The sequence below is a fragment of the Artemia franciscana genome, chromosome 2 (genome assembly GCF_032884065.1).
Source record: "Artemia franciscana chromosome 2, ASM3288406v1, whole genome shotgun sequence".
NCBI classification, from domain to species: domain Eukaryota; kingdom Metazoa; phylum Arthropoda; class Branchiopoda; order Anostraca; family Artemiidae; genus Artemia; species Artemia franciscana.
Genome location: NC_088864.1, coordinates 506,747 through 529,916, shown reverse-complemented (window position 1 = coordinate 529,916; position 23,170 = coordinate 506,747). Strand labels below are relative to the sequence as shown.

General features: G+C 33.8%; 1 long non-coding RNA gene across 3 annotated transcripts in view; it reads right to left on the bottom strand.

Annotated features, from left to right (window-relative positions):
- Positions 1 to 6,305: 6,305 nt before the first annotated feature.
- The window catches only part of LOC136035591 (uncharacterized), a 181,944-nt gene continuing 165,079 nt past the window's right edge, over positions 6,306 to 23,170 (bottom strand). Inside the window, exons 1-3 of one of the 3 annotated variants that reach the window (XR_010619479.1) lie at positions 22,980 to 23,081; positions 12,069 to 12,249; positions 6,306 to 6,748 (exon numbers count right to left, since the gene is read on the bottom strand). This is a non-coding gene — a long non-coding RNA (uncharacterized LOC136035591). Of the gene's footprint in view, positions 6,749 to 12,068; positions 12,499 to 22,979; positions 23,082 to 23,170 lie in introns of those variants that run through there. The other 2 variants (XR_010619481.1, XR_010619477.1) reach the window with 2 other exon arrangements.

Below are 23,170 nucleotides of genomic sequence, written 5' to 3'. Positions count from 1 at the left end.
ACAAAAAATTTACCAATTATAGTATGAAGGTTCATGATTTTCCCCTGGGTACGTAGGCTTGCCAAAAACACACAATCCATTTATTCCTACATGTGCCATTGTTTTAAAAAAAAAATGGCTGTCAGTTTGTTTGTCTGTTAAAAACTAGGGCAATGAAACTGTAAGAGAGGTGTTCGAATAGTTATAGCCTACCTCTATTATTCACGTCAGTACTTATAAAGCTGGCTACAAGTTCGAGTTCAATTTTTTTTTTATTTTACACAAAAATCGTAAACATCATACAAGTACTGTGGAGAAAAAGAATCGTACATGTAATGCTTGTCAAAAAAATTTACTACAGTAAAAACAACTACGTACCCTATAAAACTATCAAAATATATTATAATTTTATTTATCTGACCTGTAAAAAAATGATATGCTGTCTACCAAATAATCTTATGAAGAAACAACCCAAAAATGACAAACCATATGACTTCATTAATCGAGAACAGTCCAAGCTGAAATTATTGTTTGAAGCCCACATTAGCATGGAACTGTTTCAAACAGTTCTTTATTGCTAGTTTGTTATTTAGGACTCCTGTACATCTCAAAATATGTGTGGTGTAAAATTTTTTTAAGCAACTGAAGAAGTTCTTCTCTGTGATTCCAAGTTCAATTTCCTAGGAAACAGATCCTAAATCGAATTATCCTGCTTCTCTGATCAAGAAGATGATGATGATGAACAAATTAAAGGAAAACCCCCAAAAATTTCCCTAAAAGTCCATGGGAGAGGAAAAATCCCTAGAAAATCCTCAAATCCCTAAAAAAAAAAACTCGCCCCTAAAAGACTTAAAAAATCCTCATTTTAGGGGGGAAATCCCCATAGTGGAAACACTGGGGAGGCAAGAACTAGCTAAAATTTACCGGGTGAACTGTTTCTATACTATGAGGTGACGAAAAATACTCGAGGCTAGCTTGATAGTGGGAAAGCTGCGGAATGAACGTTATGTAAAAAGGTTTTATAGTCTAGTTACAGTAGCTAGAACATGCGTTAATGCAGACTTCCGTAAGTGCAGTAAAAAAAATTACAGCCCGTCTAGGGGGGGGGGGTAATTGACCTATTTTAATCTGTCAACTTAGAGGAATTACTGCAAATACTCAGAATTTCAGGAAATGGACCTTTGACAGAACTTGAGAATTTAATTATGCATCTAACGCGGAAGTGTCTGCTTTCACCAAAGTTTACAGGTCCCCCTCACATACCTAATTGTAAATCTTCTAAAATGTATTGTGTCTTTGGAGTTTTCTTTAAAAGTATATGTTCTTAAACAACTGTACATTTTAATTTGTCAAAATCTCGATAAAAAAAAAAACACTTACAATAATCATGATGGCTGGAAAAGCCAGATGAAAAAAATTGAACTTTTAATTCAAGACGTCTATATTTTTTTTCGATTCTGTAATTAAGAAAATTATTATAAGAACATATTTTGTTTTCATAAAATAAAAAAAATATAATAAACTTTAAAAAGCTTATGGGAGTGGGATGGATGCTGTAACTTAACTTCTGTTTATAGTTATTTTTGTTTGTTTTAAATTTAACTCGGTCATTTTTTGCATGGATCAAAGGAATCAAGTTTTTATGCTGATTTCAAATATATGAAGTTCAATAAGTTTAGTCATACCCATCAAAAGTTACAAGCCTGAGAATATTCGCCATATTTTTTAAAAAAGGAGGAAACAACCCCTAAAAGTCAACGAATCTTGATGGAAATCATATCATCAGGTTCGGCATATCGGAAAACCCGACTGTAAAGGTTTCAAGCTCCTATCTGCAAAAATGTTGATTTTGTATAGTAAGGAGCGACCCGGCTCAATAATAACCAAAACTCTAAAAAATTGAATTTTCATATCAATAGCTACATCAAAAGAATCGCATTTTAATGCTGATTTTAAATATATAAGTTTCATCAAGTTTAGTCTTACCAATCAAAAGTTACGAGCCTGAGAAAATTTGCCTTATTTAGGAAAATAGGGGGAACACCCCCCAAAAGTCGTAGGATCTAAACGAAAATGACACCATCAGATTCAGCGTACCAGAGAACCCTACTGTAGAAGCTTCGAGCTCCTATCTACAAAAATGTGGAATTTTGTATTTTTTACCAGAAGACAAATCACGGGTGCGTGTTTATTTGTTTGTTTTTTTTTTTTTGCTTTTTTTTCCCAGGGGTCATCGTATCGACCAAGTGGTCCTAAAATGTCGCAAGAGGGCTCATTCTAACGGAAATGAAAAGTTCTAGTGCCCTTTTTAAGTGACCAAAAAAATTGGAGGGCATCTAGGCCCCCTCCCACGCTCATTTTTTCCCAAAGTCAACGGATCAAAATTTTGCGATAGCCATTTTGTTCAACATAGTCGAAAACCATAATAACTATGTCTTTGGGGATGACTTACTCCCCCACAATCCCTGGGGGAGGGGCTGCAAGTTACAAACTTTGACCAGTGTTTACATATAGTAATGGTTACTGGGAACTGTACAGACGTTTTCAGGGGGATTTTATTTTGTTTGGGGGTGGGGCTGAGGAGAGGGGGCTATGTTGGAGGATCTTTCCTTGGAGGAATCTGTCATGGGGGAAAAAACATTCAATGACAAGGGCGCAGGATTCTCTAGCATTACTATAAGAAAACAATGAAAAATAAACATGAAAACGTTTTTTCAAATGAAAGGAAGAAGTAGCATTGAAACTTAAAACGAACAGAGATTATTGACTCTTCGACAATTTTTAAAATAAATGGATATTTTAAAATTTTGATCAAACGTCTCCAAAGGTTAAAACTGTGGATGTAGAAAAAAAGGGCAGGTCGGCCTCCAATCACTTCCAACTCATTAAATTTCTGATTTCAAACTTAATGATATTTCCAGAGTTTCTTTGATTAGATACCGCTTATTTGATTAAAACCTTTTTTTCAAAGGGATGATTCCACAGAAGTTCTCAAATCGCTTGTTATTTAAAAAAATAAATTCGGTTGAAATGACGAGGCATGATTCGAGTCTTGTTTAGCTAAGATAAGGATGATAAGAGCTTCTTACCATAGCAAGTTCTATGGACCTATCAAGATAGAGCGGTATTAGGCCTTAAAATTTTTTGTCAAAGATTGAGCAAAGCACTAGGTATCAGTCAAGGGCCCTGTTGCTATATCAAGCATTGTTAACATTAAAGAGCTACAAAAAGAAAGTGCAACAAAACTTGAATTGGCTCTCACTACGTGTGTTACTAAAGAGAACCCGTCCATCAGCAATGTGGACACCCCACCAGAGATATTGAAACAACATGCACGATTCGTAAGGTGTTCAATTTACGGCGTGCTGACACCTTCCCTCCCCCCACCGCAAAATAAAGTTTAACATTCTATTATTCCCTGATTTTATTTTCTTTGGCCAAATTTAATGGCCATTTTTGAAGTTGATCGAAATTTATGAAGAAGATTTGGAAAACAGCACCTTAAATGTTTTGATGGCGGAAAGAAAAATTTGACAAAAATTTCTCTAACGGAACAAGGCACACCATGTCAATGCAACTAATTTTCTAAATATTTGTGGCAAAGGAATCTCTCCGAACATCCATATCTTACTTAATATTTTCATTACTATACCTGTATCGACCAGCACAACAGAGCCCTCCTTTTACACTTCGGAGAATCAAGACATACCTAAGAAACGTGACGTCTGAAAGTAGGCTAAATGGCTTTGCCAATCTCAATGTCCACAGGGAAATTCTAGTTGACACAGACAGTGTATTTATCCATACTGACGAAGACTCAATTTTGTTTTGTAAGACAGCTAATATAGGAAGATTGTGTCAGAATAAAACGTAAAATCGTATTTAATCTGCTGGGTTTTATCAATCATTCTTATAGTCCCTACTCGAAACTTGCATCCAAAGAGCTAAAATAAACTTTAAGTAATGCCTTAAATTACCGGTTTTTCTGAGGATTTTTGAAGTTTTTGTTGATTAGCCCACAGTAGACATCACCACCCTTACTTACGGCAACTTACGTTCATTCTAAGCTTGCTTTCATTCACTATTTTCATTTTTCTTCATTTTAAGTTTCCTTCCCTTATTGCAATCAGACAGCCTGATTGCACTAAAGTCATTACTAAAAAAATAGTACTGTTGCCAACAATCTATGAAAAGGGGTTGAGCCTTATATCTCAAATCGGCATAAAAATTGTTATAAAGGGTATTTTCAATTACAACAGCAGAAAGAACTTGTTTCCCAAAGAGAATAGTGACTTTTTTTCCACACCTGGTAAGCATGTGTTTTTTCAGCATTGTCAACATGTTTTGGTTTATCCGTAATAGAATTTTTGTGATTTTTCTGCTAATTAGATTCTAGTATAAGCTAAAACGAAGCAAGTTGGAATAGATTAATAATATTTTTTTATTGGGGGGGGGGCTGAAATACTACGCCTGCACGGTGGAAATTTGGCATTTGTTTCACAACTTTCACTGGTTTTAAGTCTTATTATTGAATTATTAAGTAAACATAGAGCATTCACTAACTGCGCATGTACCAATAAGATGATTGAATATAGACTTGTCTCACATTAAGAGTTAATCCTCTAAATAAACATTACGATAGTAACTTATTATGCATTTTTTTCAGGCGCTTATAATATCGACTGGATTGAATAAATATCCACTGAATTGAATTCCACTGTCTTGGAAAAATTTCCCAACTGTTCCTAAGTAGTATTTGTTTGCACTTACCATGCATGCACTTATTCCCCACCCCTACGTTAATCATTGGCTATCAAGCAATAAACGATGTCGGATGTGTCACGTGACAATGAGACCCTATGATTAAACCGTAGAATTTTACTGTTTTGCCCGTAGGATTTTGATTCTGACCTCTATGCAGTGTTTCTAAAATAACTAAAATTTCGACATTCTTAAGAATCTATTTTTCATATTCAATACTCGAGTTGTTTTTTCAATAATTTTATAAGTTTTCAGATGTGGTATGACTTAGCTGACAACACTGATTTGCATCTTTAATAAGAGTTTTAGGGTCTATTCCGAAAATTGGAATGGGTTTAATATTCAATCACACTCATATAGCAAGCTTATGAAAAATGCTATTGCACTTGTGCTATAAATAATTAACGCTTAATGCTATAACCTCTTTTGTTCTAGAGTTACTTTCGATTTACAATCAACTCAATATCTATTATAACCAAATTTTCACGAGTTTTACAGACCGAAAGCGTTAAGTACAGGTCTCCCCCACAGTCAAAAGTATAACGTCTTTTCAACAATCGACGGTTTAAAAGGCGTTATTTTTTTTTGCTAATCTTCAACATTTTGGAAAATGTCATAAAATATATACCATATTTCCACGACCTTACTGCATAGTTCTTTTGAAGGATGATCAAAATTCTTCTTCAATAATTTTATTCGGTTCTTAAAAGTTTCCTCTAGGCTTCTCATACAAGCCTAGATACTCATGAAAACGCCCAAAGGTTTTTTGGGGTTAGGATGCTCATCCATAGACCAGAAGCTATCGTTAACGCAAAAGTACTGTATACACTGTTATTTCATTTAAAATTCAATGCATGAAAACGATGCATTTTCGCGAAAGAAAAGACACAATTTTAGAGATCAGAGCGGGCATAAGTCGAATCCTCTAAGTTAACAATCTTAAACCAAATAGACTACATTGAATGAAGAAATCCAGCACAAAAAGAAACGGAAAAGGCCATTAATATAATTTGTGCAACCCTCATTTAACTCCCCAAAACAATTAGTAGCATTGGCTCTTCAATAATACGCAATATATTTTCAATTGAAATTATTCTTTACCCGATGGTCAATATATTTGAAAGAATGAAGCATTTTAGTCATTTTATAATTATTATTACTTCGCCATTAGTAAGCATATAGATACAGTAAACCCTGGCATCGGGGTTTTTGGACAAGCAAGATCCCCTTTCCTACCTTTATCAGGTTCACTCTATATATAAAAAAGTCCTAGCTACATTTTTTAAGTTTAACATTAATTTGCAAATATAAAATGGCGGGCCCAGAAATAGGTCTGTCGAAACTGTTTTTCAAACATAACCACAAAATCATTTTTCCTCCATGGCATCCCCTTCTAAAAAGGGGATGCTTAAAGTTGAAAGTATACAATAGTTGTTCGTGTATAGTAAGTGCTCTTCAAATTGTTTTGATAAACATAGTTATGTATTTATTTTAATTTTCTCTATCTTGTACTCCGTCCCTATGAACTATCCCTAGCTCAAAGAACAACAAGCAGTTTGCAAGAATACAAAGAAACAATATTTTATTGATTAAATTTATATTAAAATATAAAATAAAAAAATGTTCTTGTATGTTGAGTCAGGAAGAGGTTCTTTGGCAGGAGCAGAGGCCACATAATTGCACAGCTTCAATGAGCAGTAAATTCGTTAGGTGAAGGATGAGCAAAAAAGAAAATTGATTAAAATTTTTTTTAAGGGTTCTATTTTTTTAGTAAAATATAAAAAGGGGAGCAAAAGAAAATATACGCGAATTTTACTGAGATTCTATTTCACTTGAGGTTTAGAACCCCCTTTTTTTTATTTAAACTTTAAAATTATAAGAAACCAGTTCTGCTGCACTGTCTTTTTATGTAAAAATAAGCGTCTATACACAAAAAGACGAATGCAACAGAGAACAGGCTTATACAGAGAGTTGAGTTCCGAAATTTACTGCCCAGCTACTTCATTATCTAGAAAAGAAAAGGAAAGTCAATCATTTGCAGACAATAGACAATATGTTTTTCCGAACTAAAAAATTTATTAAAGAATAAATTTTGAAGACTGGCTAAATACATTACAAGAGTGAAAACCTCAAGATGGTTGCGATGTCTGGTCAAGACCTTTTTTCTTCACATGTAATTATGCTTGCTATTAACAAATCCTTTTAGACTTTCCTCGAACATTTTGTGATATAGGAAAAGCCCAGATACAAATGTGTTCCTTAAAACTGAATTAGTCAATACAAGATAGCTGCTAAATGTGAGAAATGAGCACTACCTAAGGAGGGGCGGGGGTAGAATGGATTAGTTTTTGGCGGAAAAGAAATTTTCTGGGCAAAAACTTTCACAGGTAAATAAGGTGTGATTTAAAAAATTTGCATTTTCTAGGAGCTCCACGAAGATAAAACCATCGAAAAAGTGATGGAGAACTAATATATTATACATATATATATATAATATATATATATATATATATATATATATATATATATATATATATATATATATATATATATATATATATATAGCTAAGCGTATTTTACTTATTATCAATTCTGGTACCCCTTTTTTTGAAATCCTTTGAAATCAAATTTAGTCAGGTCTTCGGGGATGGTGAGAAGGGTGCTGAACTGCATGAGAGTCAGGAAGGTGTACCACGTGTAACAAGGTCGTAAGAAAGACGCATTTGCGTCTTTCAAGAACGGCTCAGGAGCGACTAAGGCCCAGCGGCCACGGGGCAACTGTTTTGAGACTAGAATTGCTAACTGATTGCGCATGCAACTGTTGTATGACCATGGTTTTGAGGAAGAGGGGTCCAACCCACGAGGCAATCCAGATGTTACTGGTTTCCAATCAGTCTAATCCCGGTTCCGAATGAGACCCCAGTCATGGTCACAGTTGCGTTGCAGTGCTGTCCCAGACATTTTCGGGAGCAACCGCGTTGATATTGTCCAATTATTTTGGCTCTCAACATGTCAGACGAGGAATTAAACATGAAATTTGTAGAAATGGAGAAGCATGAAGAGCTGCACAATTATAAACTTTCTGGAAAATTCTGTAAAAGATGATAAATTTTCTATTTTCTATCTGTCTGAGACATTTCTTTTGCTGCTAAGAACAGACGAAACTTAGCATTCTTTTCCCAGTAGGGATGGACACTCAGAACCCTACGAAACCTGCAGTACTCATAGTAATCAATTAAAGTCTTCCTCGTCGGAACTCAACATAGTTCACCACACTGCACTGCTCAATTAGATAAACAGAACTGATCCACAACCACTCGCGTCGTCCGTGGGCTTAGACATGTTTCATTTTGGTTGTAAACGGGTTGTACACCAGTTGCAGATGAGACTAGTTTCCAACTATTGTCTTGAAATGTTTCCGCGTGGGAGATGAGCCTAAGGGTGTTGCGTTGAAATTTCAGGGAATATTAAATTAAATAAAAAGACACCAAGTGTATCATGGTTGTCAAAATGGCTAGTATACAATAACTGAGCAGCTAGGGGTTTTATGTTTAAACTTTAAGGAGAAGGTTGAGAAGAAAATCGAACTGAATCACAAGAATATATGTGCATCCAGGTAGTCAAAAGAGCACATCTCCAATATCTTAGTAATTTCTAAGGGTATTAAGTTGAAACCTTCGGTGCATGTTGAGATAAATCCCGAACAAGTTGTCAAAAGACAGTATCCGCAACACGTCACGAACAGCTTTTGATATCAAGTTTAACTTTCAAGGAATGATCATAGAGCAAATTGAATTCAACGATAAGATACTACCTGCATTCAGGTTGAAAAAGGGGCATATCAAAAATATCTCAACAACTTCTTAGGGTATTAAGAAGGCGACTTTCAGATAATTGAACAGATGGTACTGATCAAAATCAAAACGCACTATGTGCATCAAGGTTGCCAAAAAGACATATTACAAGTATCTCAGGAAGTACCATGGACCACAGTAGAAACTTTCAGGGAATAAAAAAACATTGCACAACAAAGTCAAAAGCAACTGTGTACATAAAGGTAAAAAAAGGGGCGCATTTATAATATTTCAGGAACAACTAATAGTATTAAATAAAAATTTCGAGTGCATATCGAGAGGTATATTGAACTAATTCAGGAGACATTAAGTGCATTATGAATGTCAATATGTTATATACGCAATAACTCGGGAACATTTATGAGTATTAAGTGGGAACTTTCACCGAAAGTTGAGAGAAATGTTAAACTAAATCAAAAGACACTCTGTCTTGAGGAAACTTGAGGGAATGCCGATGGGGCGGTGAACTACATCCAGGGTGTCAAAATGGTTCATCTGCAATACGGCAGGAACGGCTAAGGTATTTGAAACTTTCTGTAAATATTGAAGGTGATGTTGAGCTAAATCAAATGACACTATCTCCATCCAGGATATCAGAATGAGACGTCTTTAATAGTTCATATACGGTTAATGGAATAGATTAACGCCTTAAGCGACCTAGCTGAAACTGTGAGGGAATATTGGACGGAAAGGACAAGTAGATACTAAATTTTGATTTGTTGGCCGAAGGGAGCTCATCAGCGACAAAGAATGTTTGAAGAAAAAATGGTTGTTTGATTCTTAGTGTGAAATGTTCTCTTTTTTTGATCTCATTAAAATTTCAGGCCGTGTAGACACCTCAATAAAAATTTCAGAACCAAGGGAATCGCAATTGGAAACAAATCTTGTCAGGGATTCTTCACCTCCTTTTTTTTTTTTTTTTTTTTTTTTTTTTTTTTTTTTTTTTTTTTTTTTTTTTTTTTTTTTTTTTTTTTTTTTTTTTACAACAAATCGGAACTATATTAGCTAATATACTAGCTCAAAATGCATCAATGTAAAAAAACAAGCTATTAAAGCAAAACAAAACACACACAAAAATTCCTACAACGAAGTGGTTGATCATTATTTGTCTATATCAAAGGTTGTAACAGTACATACGATGGAGCGGCTTCACCCCTCAAAAATTCCCAAAATTGTTCACATTTTTTTAAATACTAGTACCCGTACCCAACCATTTGTAGCTCTATAATATAGCTATTTTTATAATTCCTAGCAAAATTTTGTCCAGAATATGAAGAGCAACCCAAAAATCTTTTTGCTTTTATTCATCAATAAAAAAAAATATCAACAAAACTTACAGAAATTAATTTTTTTAATTTAACAAACAGAAGATGTTTCAACAAAAGAAGTTTTTAAAAAATAAGTACAGAACTAATTTAAACCAAAGGGGAGCAGAAGTAGTGAAAAAAAAGTCATACTTAAAACGTAAATAAATCATTATAAATAAACTAATGAAACCCTTTGACATACCGTATTTCAAACAGTAGGTGGTGCAAATATCGTAGGTAAATACCGCTTTCTAGGGCCGTAATGAGCCGAAACAGGGCCGATGCCTTCCAAGCCTTGTCAGAGCCAGAACGTCATTTCGGCGTCATTTCAAAACAGTTTTCATTTTGAGCAGTGTTTCCCATTCTAATTACATAAACAACGCACACAAATGCATTTCAAGGCAAATCAAGGCTTACAAATTAGTGGTGCTATCTGCCCCTTCTCTCTATCTCAAAACCTGTAGAGGGTTTGAACATCATTGGCATCCAGTGAAAACAAATTTTATTTGAACAGTGCATTTATATTTTGAAAATATCAACAATAACACAAATAAGTCACCAAAATAATCAAGATCACTGAAGTAAACTAATGAAAGTAGACTGACTTCCTACTTTCATCGTGTTAATTGATAACGCTGCTATCACGTAATCATGTTAATTTGTCGTTCTAATTTATACTGATATTCATTCACAGAAGTCTCAGCAATTTTAGATTTATTTACGATTAAAACAGAAAATGTTTAAAATATTTTTTTTTCAATCGCAAATAATACTGACCTTTAGGAGGCTTAGGGAGCGTTACCCCTACTCTTATTTGTGGTAATTTCTGTTTATTTTCAGTTAAACTTGATTGTTCATTGTAAGTTCTGCTCGGTTAGGTCTTATTCGTTGACAACGATTGTTGCTCGTTATAAGTTTCAAGAAGAATTGCTTGACTTTATTTCTGCTAGTCTTTGGCTTAATGCAGCTCTTTACTTTTCTATGAAAAACTGCTGTTTAGAAGATTTCTTAATTTAGTTTATGTTGGTTTGCCAAAATTTTGTCTTGAGTGAGGTTCCCTATATTCTGAAATTTTAATTGAGCGTCTCCATGACTAAGTTTTAAAGCAGATAGCATTAACAAAATCAAATTTTTGAGTTGTGGATGAATACAATCAATTTTCATCCAAAAATGATTGTCCTTGTTAAGGTAATCTTAATTTAAAAGTGCATCACACACCAGACCTAAATTTGCGCCTATTTTCGGCCGCAAAAAATCGATACCACCAAAATTAGTTTCAAATTGGTTTTTTGCACCAGGGGTTCACTTACCTGGGGATAGGAAATAACATGGATACATATAGCTTGTTTTGACTTACATTGCTAATTCTCAGTGAATAGACTCTCATCCCAAAGAGGATGAAAGTGCCAAAACGTTTAGGCAGATTTGCGACAAAATCGGTCTAGCCTTTCTCTTCCCCTTTCCTCAAGTTAAAATTCAAGGTGTGTATGGTTCCCAACCCAAAAAACAACTCCCTCGAAGTTCCAACTTGATCTCCCAAGCCATAATATCGATTCCCATAATACTTAAAAAATGTTGTCTAGATCCGCATCCTTTACCTTTACCTTTTTTATGCCAAAATGGAATTTCCTTGTTTTTCAAGCCAATTTATTTTCATTGTTCTTCAAGTTAAGGAACTGTAAGTTTCCTGCATAGAGTTTTCGACCAAATCTAATGGTACACTTTGTGGTTCGGTCCAACGCTATTTTTAGGGGTTTCGGGCTACTGTATTTGGTTACTGTGCAGCTTACTGTGACCCCACTTGCAGCTTAGACATATCAACAGTATTTGATTCAGTTTTTCAGTCTCAGATATTTCTAAAATTACCTGAATTGGGTCAATCCGCATTTTATAGCAATTTGTTTTATTGGTACAGTCCAAAGACAGTTGATAGCTGCAAAACATTCTTCCGACGCAAATCTTCATAAGTATTTCTGCACGTTGGGCAATAAATAAGACCCTTTGTTAAGACAATGCTTTTCAAGGGATTTTCTATTTCCTGTACTCTGCCCATATATTCGGTAACGTCGTTTTCGATCCTTCCAAAAGAGTATAGGTATTTTTTTTTTACCTATAACCGACAGGCACGTCTGTTAATTTATAAAATGAATTGTTAAAAATTATTTACCTGAATAAAGAAGAGTTTTGGTTTCCCACAAAGAGTTGAGCACTTATCCCCTGCGAAGTGAGACCAGAGTTTTTCGGCATTATTCACCACATGTCCTTGGCAAACAGAACGCCACCGGCTTCACCGTAAGACAAAACAGTTATCACAACGGTGTCTCTTTTAGAGTGATCTTCTTTGGATACTAGCAAAAAGAAAAAGAATATGTAATTACATTTAGACAAATAATTCCCAAGACAGCACTTGATTTATCTTTATATATATAACATGTACAAAAATACAACAATGAGGAATTTTCTATCTGTGGCTGTCAACTAAATAAAATAATACAGCGTGAATCAAACAGTTCGTGGTAACGAACTGTAGTAAGGAGCGACCTGGCTCAATAGCAAACCAAAACTCTAAAAAACGGAATTTTGATACCAATAGCTAAATCAAAAGAATCGCATTTTAATGCTGATTTAAAAAGTCGTTGTTTTCTTTGCCAAGATCATTTTGTCCCACGGACTTCTGTTAAAAGTACATTGTATAATAAAAATTTTGCATGCAAGTTACGTGGTAATGTTAATTGTAGAACAACCAATGTAATTTACCTATTAGAATGTAATAAATGCTGCCTACAATATGTGGGGGAAACAACTAATAATATATATAAAAGATTTTCTGGACACAAGACAACAGTTAATAATGGAAAAACTAATAACTATCTAGTTCAACATTGTAGTAATGGTAAATGTTCCATATCAGATATAACTGTCACAATTTTAGAAAATTTAGAATTAGAAAATTTAAATAAAGAAGAGAAGAATAATAGACTACGTAAACAGGAGGATTTCTGGATCCATACTCTTGGTACAGCTTATCCTTTTGGGCTAAATGATCGTGTAGCAAAATATGGTGACATGTCTCATGTTGTTGTTAAATGTATTGATGGTTTTATGGACCATCCTTCTTTTACTTGTCCTACTAAACGTAAAAAACGATCGAGAGGACATAGGAAAAATAATAGAAAAAATGAATTAGATGTACATATGCTTTCTATAGATCTATGCCAGCTACTTGAATCTAAGGGTATGATTTCTGTAATAAAGTGTCTAAATAATTTATCCAAGAGGAATTTAATCAAACTTTTCTGGATTGTTAAGAATAATACAGCTCTTGATTATAATTTTAAAGTAATATGTGATACAATTTGCATTCTAACTAAAACGAAATTTATTTCAAAAAAGAAAAAGTTCGATAAGATTAGTAATAAGGATAACAGATTATATTTACCTATTAATTTTACTTGTAAGCAGATTGAAGATATTAATTTACCAGAAATTTTAAATCAGAGGCATGTGAAACAGGCCCTTCCTAGTAATTTAAATTATAATGATAGTCCAGTTTTAACTTATAAATTTTCAAAAACTATTGGGCAAATTATTTTTAATTATAATTTAATACTAAAAAACTAGATAGCGATATAAATTGGAAACCGGTTTGTAATTGTGAGCAACTTGGCCCATTTGTGGATCCTACTTACAAACATGTTATAACAGGGGACTTGTCAATAATAAAGCAAGATGATCTTCGAATTGTTATGAATAAAGGGGCTAATTTCCGTCTTTCTCATCATCTGAAACCATCGAGTGTTCTTGATGGCTTGGAAAATGATTTTGATTTATTTATTGATAAGTGGTGTAAGAAAGAGAATAAAAATAAAGAGAGTTTTCAAAGTTGGAAGAATTTAATTATTAGTAGAGTAAGAAATAAAATATATTCTAACTTAAAAAATAGTAACACTAAATCATTATTTTATAATGCGAAGATTAAACAAGCAATTGCTAATCTAAAGAATGAATTTGTAATTGTGCCAGTGGATAAAGCTAATAATAATTTTGCCATAATTTGTCAGAAGCTGTATTGTGATATCTTAAAAAGGGAGTTATGCACAACTAATGTTTATGAAAAGGTAAATATAGAGGATGAGAATTTAATTGAAAAGACTGAAGAAATACTTTTTAAAAATTTTAATATTAAAATAAATGACAATGATAAAAAGTTCCCTTTCCTCTATTGGACTTTAAAATTTCATAAGAATCTCCCTAAACCACGGTTTATTGCTGGAGCAGCTAAATGTCCAACCCGCATTGCTGCTACTGACCTCTCTTTAATTTTAAAGGAAATTGTAAATAAACTTAAAACCTATTGTTCTGGTATTAGAAAATTTTCGAATTTTAATCCATATTGGAGTGTTAATAATTCACTGCAGGTGATAGATTCTTTAACAATGGTTTCAGCTAAAAGAATTGAGTCTTTCGATTTTGCGACAATGTATACTAATTTATCACTTAATTTAGTGTTTGATAATTTAAAAACTGTTATAAAGAAATCTTTCCTCTTATCTAGTAAAAGGTTCTTAAAAATAGACAGTTATAATAAAAAAGCCATATGGACAAACTGCTTTAATACTACAGTTAACTTGAGATGTTACAGCTTGGATATGATTTTTGAGTTATTGGAATTTGTTTTATACAATACTTATATAAGATTTGGGGGTGATTTGTACAAGCAAATTATGGGAATTCCCATGGGGGGGAATGCCAGCCCATTTATAGCTGACTTGTTTTTAAGTCAACTAGAATATAAATATATGATGGATAAGAATAATCCAATTAATTTAAAACATGCTTTGTCAAATAATAAAAGATATTTAGATGATATTTTGGTCTTAAATTGTAAAGATTTGATTGATATTTCTAAAAATATATATCCATCAGAGCTTATTCTTGAGCCTAGTCATGGCGCTGGTCATGAAGATCATTTCTTAGATTTAAATATTAATATTTGTGATAATAATAAATTAAGTTTTAAAATGTATAATAAAACGGATGATTTTGATTTTGAAGTGATTAGTTTCCCATTCCCTGAAAGTAATATACACTCAAATATCACGTATTCAGCGTTTTTCTCACAGTTACTTCGTTATGCAAGGATTTGTAGTAATTATATTGATTTTAAAAATAGATGTAAAATCTTAAGCCAAAAATTGATATGAAGAGGTTTTTCTGCAAATAAATTAACTTGGCAATTTAAAAAATTTAGTTTTCATTATAACGAACTTTTAAATAAATATCAAAAGAATTATCTAGAAATACTTAAAGAAATTTTTAACTAATTTCGGAGGTTCGAGAAATGTTGTCACAGCGCCATTTATTTTGAATTGTGTTTCTAATTGAGCGGATTTTTTTTTAAAAATTAGCCACATGGTAAAGATGAATTCTATAATTGTTTAGTTCATTCAGGTTTTTTGCAATGTGTTAATATTTGTGATTTGGTAAAATTTATAATATTTAGTTTACATATTGTTGCTAAAGGGAGGGATATATTAATAGGATAAGCTTGTTTCGGTTTTACTTGGTTGTTTTACATTTGCTGGGTTTTTTTTTCATAGGCATGTATTTTGGGGGTGATACCTGACGCGGGGATGCCATGGATATTCTGCGGTAGCCACAACACTGTGCTGGGTAGAGAATTTAGAGTGGCGAAACCCTATATAGGCCAGTGTATTCTCCTGATGAGCCCTTATGTTGGGTGTTGCCTCTGAATTATTTGTCTATATTATTTTTTCTATTGTTCGGTAAATGACGACTTATTCTTATTGACGACATGACTGCCTGTCCATGGATTATTCTTTATGGTTGATTGTGTGTGGCTATGCTGTTTGACCTATGTGATTGTATGGATGAGTAGGGTTAAGGCCTCATTCAAGTGCTGGTCTATATTAATCACTAATTTAGGAAAACAGTCTTCCTTTTCTCCTTCTGTCTCTTTTTTTTTTTTTTTTTTTTTTTTTTTTTTTTTTTTTTTTTTTTTTTTTTTATGTGTTTGTGCTGTAGCATTGGTGATTTCTCTTTTCATGATATATATATATATATTTCATCAAGGTTAGTTTTACCCATTCAAAGTTACAAGCCTGAGAAAATTTGTCTTATTTTGGAAAATAGGTGGAAACAAACCCTAAATGTCACAGAATCTTAATCACACCATCAGATTCAGCATATCAGAGAACCCTACTGTAGAAGTTTCAAGCTCCTATCTACAAAAATGTAGAATTTTTTATTTTTTGCCTGAAGGCAATTCACGGATGCTTGTTTATTTGTTTGTTGTTGTTTTTTCCAGGGGCGATCATATCGACCCAGTGGTCCTAGAATATTGCGAGAGGGCTCATTCTAACGGAAATGAAAAGTTCTAGTGCCCTTTTTAAGTGACTAAAACAAATTGGAGGGCCCCTAGGCCCCCTCCCACGCTCATTTGTATTCCCAAAGTCACTGGATAGAAATTCTAAGATTTCATTCCGCATAGTCGAAAAACTTAATAACTATGTCTTTCGGGACGACTTACTCCCCCACAGTCACCGTGGGAGGGGCTACAAGTTACAAACTTTGACCAATGCTTACATATAGTAATGGTTATTGAAAAGTGTTTAGCCGTTTTCAGGGGGATCTTTTGGTTAGGGGGGGGGGTTAAAAGTGGGGGATATGTTGGGGGAACTTTCCTTGAAGGAATTTGTCAGGGGGAAGTAAATTTCCATGTAGGGAGCGCAGGATTTTCTAGTATTATTAAAAAAATGAAAAAATAAATATGAATAAGTTTTTTCAGCTGAAAGTAAGAAGCAGCATTAGAATGAAGAATATCTTTTCTGTTGCAGGACGTGAAAGGTAAACCTATGGATGATCATTTGCAGCTATAGTTGCCCTGAAAATGTCTTGGACAAATCAGCAAAAGATATTCTCGCTGGAGCCCTATTTTGCGACAAAATCATACCAAAGTGTACAGATTCAGTTTCGAAAGCGTTTCCATTGTCGCAACTTTCCATCAAAATCAACGATTGTTCGTTGGATTAAAAAGTTTAGAGAGCATGGGACTATAGTGGACCTATGTTCTAAAACCACAGGGGAACTTATTCAGGCAGGAAGAGTGCAAGGACAGAAGAAAACATTGCTGTAATGAGGGACTCAGTAGGACGCAGCCCTAGGAAATCAGTGCGTAGACGCAGCCAAGAACTAGGAATGACAAGGGAGTCACTACGGCGTGTTCTTACGTCTGATCTGCACCTATACCCATACAAGGTTCAAATAAAGCAAAAATTAACTGATGCTGACACGGAAAAGCGAGTAACAATGTGTGAATGGTTCTGTAATGTGCTTGGGCCCCGTACTCACCAGATCTTAACCCCCAGATTATTATCTGTGGGGTTTCCTCAAAGATAATGTATACCAGGGAAATCCACAAACAGTTGAAGAACTGAAAACTGCCATCACAGCAAAAATAAGAGCCATCCCGAAAGATGACTGTAGAAGAGTGATTCAAAACTTTGCCAGACGAGTACAGGTTTGCTTGCAATGAAATGGTGGACATTTGGAACACATCTAGGGAAAGCCATAAATTGACTAAAAATTGATAGAAATAGCTGAAACTCTGGTGAATTTCACCAATTTCTGGCCAATTTCAATTTCCGAAACTAGCCCTTTCAATTTCCAGTCAAATGGGCCTTTTTCAAAGTTTCTACGACGACAAATGGTCATATCAAAATTTCTATTAGATGCACTACGGGAAAATAAAAGGTTTGGGGAGGGGGTTATCCATCCTCTGATCACTTTGAATCTTAAAAAGTAAATAATTACTGAGACCAAACTGGCTAATCATGATAAAACATAAAATCACGAAGAAAGGATAAAACGAAGACCATAGACATCCAGTGAAAACATTTTTCATGTTAGCTGTTATTGCCCTCGTTTTATCCTTTCTTCGATATTTTAACCTTAGGAAGGGCACTAGAACTTCTGATTACCAATTCAACCAGCCCCCTCCGAAGTTTATTCGATCACCTTTTGTATATATATCTTATATGTCCCCAGGGCATAACTTACCTTGCCATGAGGACTGTGGGGGGAGAGGGAGGGGTTCGTTCTCAAAGATATAATTTCCAGTACTTTCAATTACATTGAAAAAAAAAATGACTATCTCAACATTTTGATTGGATGTCTTTGGGGAAATGATGAACGTGGGAGGGGCAGGATTAATTGCCCTCTGATTACTTTTGTCTATTGAAAAGGGCATTAACCCTTTCCATTTTTAATCAAACGAGCTGTTTTCAAAGTATTTACGACAAAAAAATGGCCATCTCAAAATTATATAGAAATAGCTATAGACCCCGGGAGGGGCATTAAATTTGCAATTGATATAAAACCCGGTTAAATTACTATTATTATGGCAAACCAAACCACTCTGTGGCACACAGTCGCAATAGAACACAAAATGAAGGTTTAACATACAATAGAAGAAACCAGTTTTGACCACAAGGTGGAAAAGACTTAGGAGGACAGGGACCAAATAATATGTGACATGCGCCAAGCAATTTTCCTGAATTTGTGCCTAGGAATCATGGAGTAAATCATAGAGTAGGCCAAACAAACAACACAAAAGAATCCTGCAAAACTCCAGAAAAATTTTGGGCAAATAATAGTGGTTATTTATAAATAAACGACACCCTGTGGGGTTTGCCAGAGTTGTACTTTTCTTAAGACCCCTATATAGTTTAGAATGTAACAATACAGAGAAAAATAATTATTTACCGATTTTACGTTGTTCTAAAATTGAATGTCTTCAAAATCTACCATGTTAATGATAGTTTAAATTGAAATAACAAATTTAAACGTAGGACAGTACTAGTCAACGTACAATTACTGATTTTTGTTCAAAGTTTGATTCCTTATATGTGTCAGTGAAAGAGTCTGCTTTTGACGTATGCGCTCTGTCCCCCTCTACTTCAAGATGAAGAGCTGGAAGAGAGCCTTATCGGACAGAAATGATCTCTTACCAAGTTTTTTGAACTTCCTTCCCACTATCCAAGAACTTTTTGGAATAATAAAGGAATTTGGCCTTCCGGCACAAAGAGTTGAAAAGATTCCTGTAGAGAATACTCAACTAGTTGAATTTGATCCCCAAGCCATTTTCAGGTTATTACAGATTCATCTTACAAATTAATAAAAAAAAGCCATAATAAACTTAAGATCAAAAGAAATAGAAAACTGCAACAACTTTAACTCCAAACAGCCAGAAATGACTGTTAAAGAATAAATGAAACCCAAAACAAACAGAAATTAAATAAACAATTATAGAAAAAAACATAAAAAAGATAATAATATAAATGAATAAATAAATCTTAAAAAGAGTAAAGTTAAAGTTGAAGATGCAAATTAAGCTTAAAAACAAGTGGAACTTAAATTGATTATCAAATCAGACTTGAAACAAATAAAAATCACTACAAACAAGGGTTTGGGTTTTGCCTCCTTCTTTCACTGTAAAAGTCTAAAATATACTTCTATTGCAAATATTTTCTGTTGTACATATTACAACATTGAAAATTAACACAAAATATTTTCTTTTCCAGTTATTACAGCAATGAAAGTGAAAACACAATTACAATGAAAGAAAATTTTGAACCAGTAATCTATCAAGAATTAATAGCATTATATCAAGCATTCATGTGTGACAGCTTATATAAGATAAGCTAGATAAGCTGTCACACTTAACTTCAGGAATTGTCATCCAGAAACTAAGAGCACACTTTGCTCTCTACAGCAAACCACAACTGATAATATCTGACAACAGCCCTCAGCTATCATCACACAAAATGGAACTCTTCACTGAATCCTGGGGAATATAACACAAGATGTCAAGCCCCATACACCCAAGGTCTAAAGGCTTAGTAGAGAAAAGAATACAAAACAAGCAAGAGAATCATGTCAAAATTGCTTAAAAGCAGAACAGACCCATACATCAGATTTTTAGAATATTGAAACACCCCTGTTGATGGCTTGACTTCACCCTTACAACTTGTCCTATCATGCACCAACCAACATCTTAAGCCAAAAATAATCCCCCAGAAGATATTCATGGAAGGCTGGACAAAACAACAGCTGCACCATAAATCATACTACAACAAAAGAATGGAATCACCTGGACTCAACTTCACCAGAAACATCATCTACCCTTATCCACTCAAATGTCAAGGAAAAGCAACTGATTATTGAGATTTATTGGACACAGAAGCCACACCACCATGGATCACCTCTGCAACCAGGCTGTGCTCTCCAGTTGAAGCCATGACGCCATTAAGTTGAGGTCACCACCACTCAGAAGTAGCTGCTCCCCATCAAATGCCACCATATCACACTCCCAATACACCACAGGCCAGTCTGCAACTGTGGTCTGACACATCTGTCACAAGCCCTCAGCAAACATGTTATGGTAGACCTCTAAAGCCTATTAGAAGAATGAACTTATGAGTGACTCAATCTGGACTGCATGGAAAGCCATTACAAAAGCCTAATCATGAAGAAAGGAGATGTAGCATTACCTGCCTACCCTGTGTCTGCTATGCTTACCTACTTGTGAGCTGTCCATGCTTTGCTATGTTTATTATGTGCTTTGCTTTGCCTTGCTTATTATATAAAAGAATTATTACAAATTCCAGCCCCCCCCCCCCCTGCAAGGCCCTTTTTCCCCTAAATGCAACTGATCAAACTTTTGAGATAGGCATTTTGTTCAAAGCAGTTTAAAGATAAAATAACAAAAACTCCTGGGTTGACAAAACCCCTCAGAGCCTAGGGGCAAGTATTATAAATTATGCAACAGGGGCATATAAGGTTTGTATGTAAGGAGTGGTTGTATAAACGTCAGAGGTGGATCTTTCAAGCTGTTTTAAGAGTCAAAAATGAATGGAGTGCATCTACTCCCCCCCTCACACAAATTATCTTTTCCCCAAACACATTTAATCAAAATTTTTAAATAGCCATTTTGTTTGAAATAATCCAGCAATCAAAATAAAAGTTTGGGGTTAAAATATCCCCCCCCCAAAGCCTGGAGCGAGAGTTGTCACTTATGCTCATGGCATATAAGGTTATTATGGAGGAAGTAAACTTCAGAGGGGACTCAAACGATTAAAATCGAAAATACTACTTCTCTTTTGGAGTCAAAAGTACTCTGATGGTAACAACTGTCGTTTCCCCAAATTGGTTTGTCTTTAATCAATTTGCTTTTATTGCACCAAGACTCCTATATTGTTCTGCTTTTTCAATAAAGTGCTAGTTTTCTATAATCCTTTGAACATGAAACAATTAGTTGGTTTATTTGTAATAATTTTACTGATATATGTTAGGTGACCATGAGGCAATAATTTTTGTTTGTTTTAAGTATCAACTTTGTTCTTTACTTCCCTAAAAAGCTTTGTTTTTTAAATAAATATTTGCCCATTTTTGATTTAAATTGAAATGGAGAAGCAACACTGGAATTATCTTTTTTATTTCTTTGAGGGAGAGGCACATTACTGAGAACCTTATGTCTTGAATAGTCTTGGAATATACAAATAAAATCAAAATGAATGCTTGATATTATGCTATTAATTCTTGATAGATCACTGGTTCAAAATTTTCTTTCATTGTAATTGTATTTTCACTTTCATTGCTGTAATAACTGGAAAAGAAAATATTTTGTGTTAATTTTCAATGTTGTAATATGTACAACAGAAAATATTTGTAATAAAAGTATATTTTAGACTTTTACAGTGAAAGAAGGAGGCAAAACCCAAACCCTTATTTGTAGTGATTTTTATTTGTTTCAAGTCTGATTTGATATTCAATTTAAGTTTCACTTGTTTTTAAGCTTAATTTGCATCTTCAACTTTAACTTTACTCTTTTTAAGATTTATTTATTCATTTTTATTATTATCTTTTGTATGTTTTTTTTCTATAATTGTTTATTTAATTTCTGTTTGTTTTGGGTTTCATTTATTCTTTAACAGTAATTTCTGGCTGTTTGGAGTTAAAGTTGTTGCAGTTTTCTATTTCTTTTGATATTAAGTTTATTATGGCTTTTTTTATTAATTCGTAAGATGAATCTGTAATAACCTGAAAATAGCTTGGGGATCAAATTCAACTAGTTGAGTATTTGTGTCTTTTTTTGCTTGATGCCACAAAATTAATGTCCCAACTGGAGACATTATCTAATTTTGAAAAAAAAATAGTTTTTTTTAATTAGCTCTGCTTTACTTGTAAAAGAAACAATCAGTTTCTTTTAATGGTTTCTAAAAGATGAACTTAATTATCTCCTCTGAAAATGCATTTCTGTGTATGTTTAGATTTGTTGCTCAGTCTTAGTTTACCCAGGCCATTAAATAAACCTGGTTTCACCATGTTTACATTCATTTTCTGCAACTGGATTTTCTTATTGGCATTTCTTCTTCTTTTTTCTCCTGCTTCTCTCTATATATTAGAGAAATTATCTATGATTTTTAGAGATCTATGAAATTAGATATCTAATACTATATATTCAAAGAGATTTAACATAAAAGCTTAGCAATAAAAAGTGAAGGGTTTGGCAATAAAAAGTTAGGCTTGGCTGTGTTATAAAAGTGAAACCTTGCAAAATAGATCTTTTTCTTAATTGAAGTACAACAAAATTGTTTTCAGCTTCATAACTTTGCTCAATTCCATTTTATAAGGTTTTAAAGATATACAAATACACTTCCTAAATTTTGAAAAAAAAAACATTGATATGGCTCATAATTCTACTCAAATAACAGGAATTGCATTTTCAGAACTAGAGGCAGAGAAAAAGCTACTAGTAACTGAACACTAAGGTAAAATGTTATTTTGTCAAAATTTCTATAGGAATAGACCTGTCATGTAGGCAAATTTCAGGGCCCTCTATAGGGAGAAGGATTGGAGGTGGGTACTTTAAAACACCTTCCTGGGACATACTTTAGCCTGTAGACCCATCCCTGAAAGTTTTATTTTCCTAACCTAAACCCTTTCTGAGATAGCAAGAAGTTAAATAACTAGAATTTTACCTTAACTAGAATTTTACCTTAGCAAGTTCTGCATTTTGATCTGACCTACAAAAAAAGTAATAAAAAAAACCACAAGCAACAACAAGCAAAGGTTTGGAATAGCACAGCATATATCCAGGGGGAGATGTGCTAGAGCAAACATATATATAAATAGTTTGCAAATTATACTTCTATCTTCATAATTATTTTGGTTTACAGCAATTCCCAA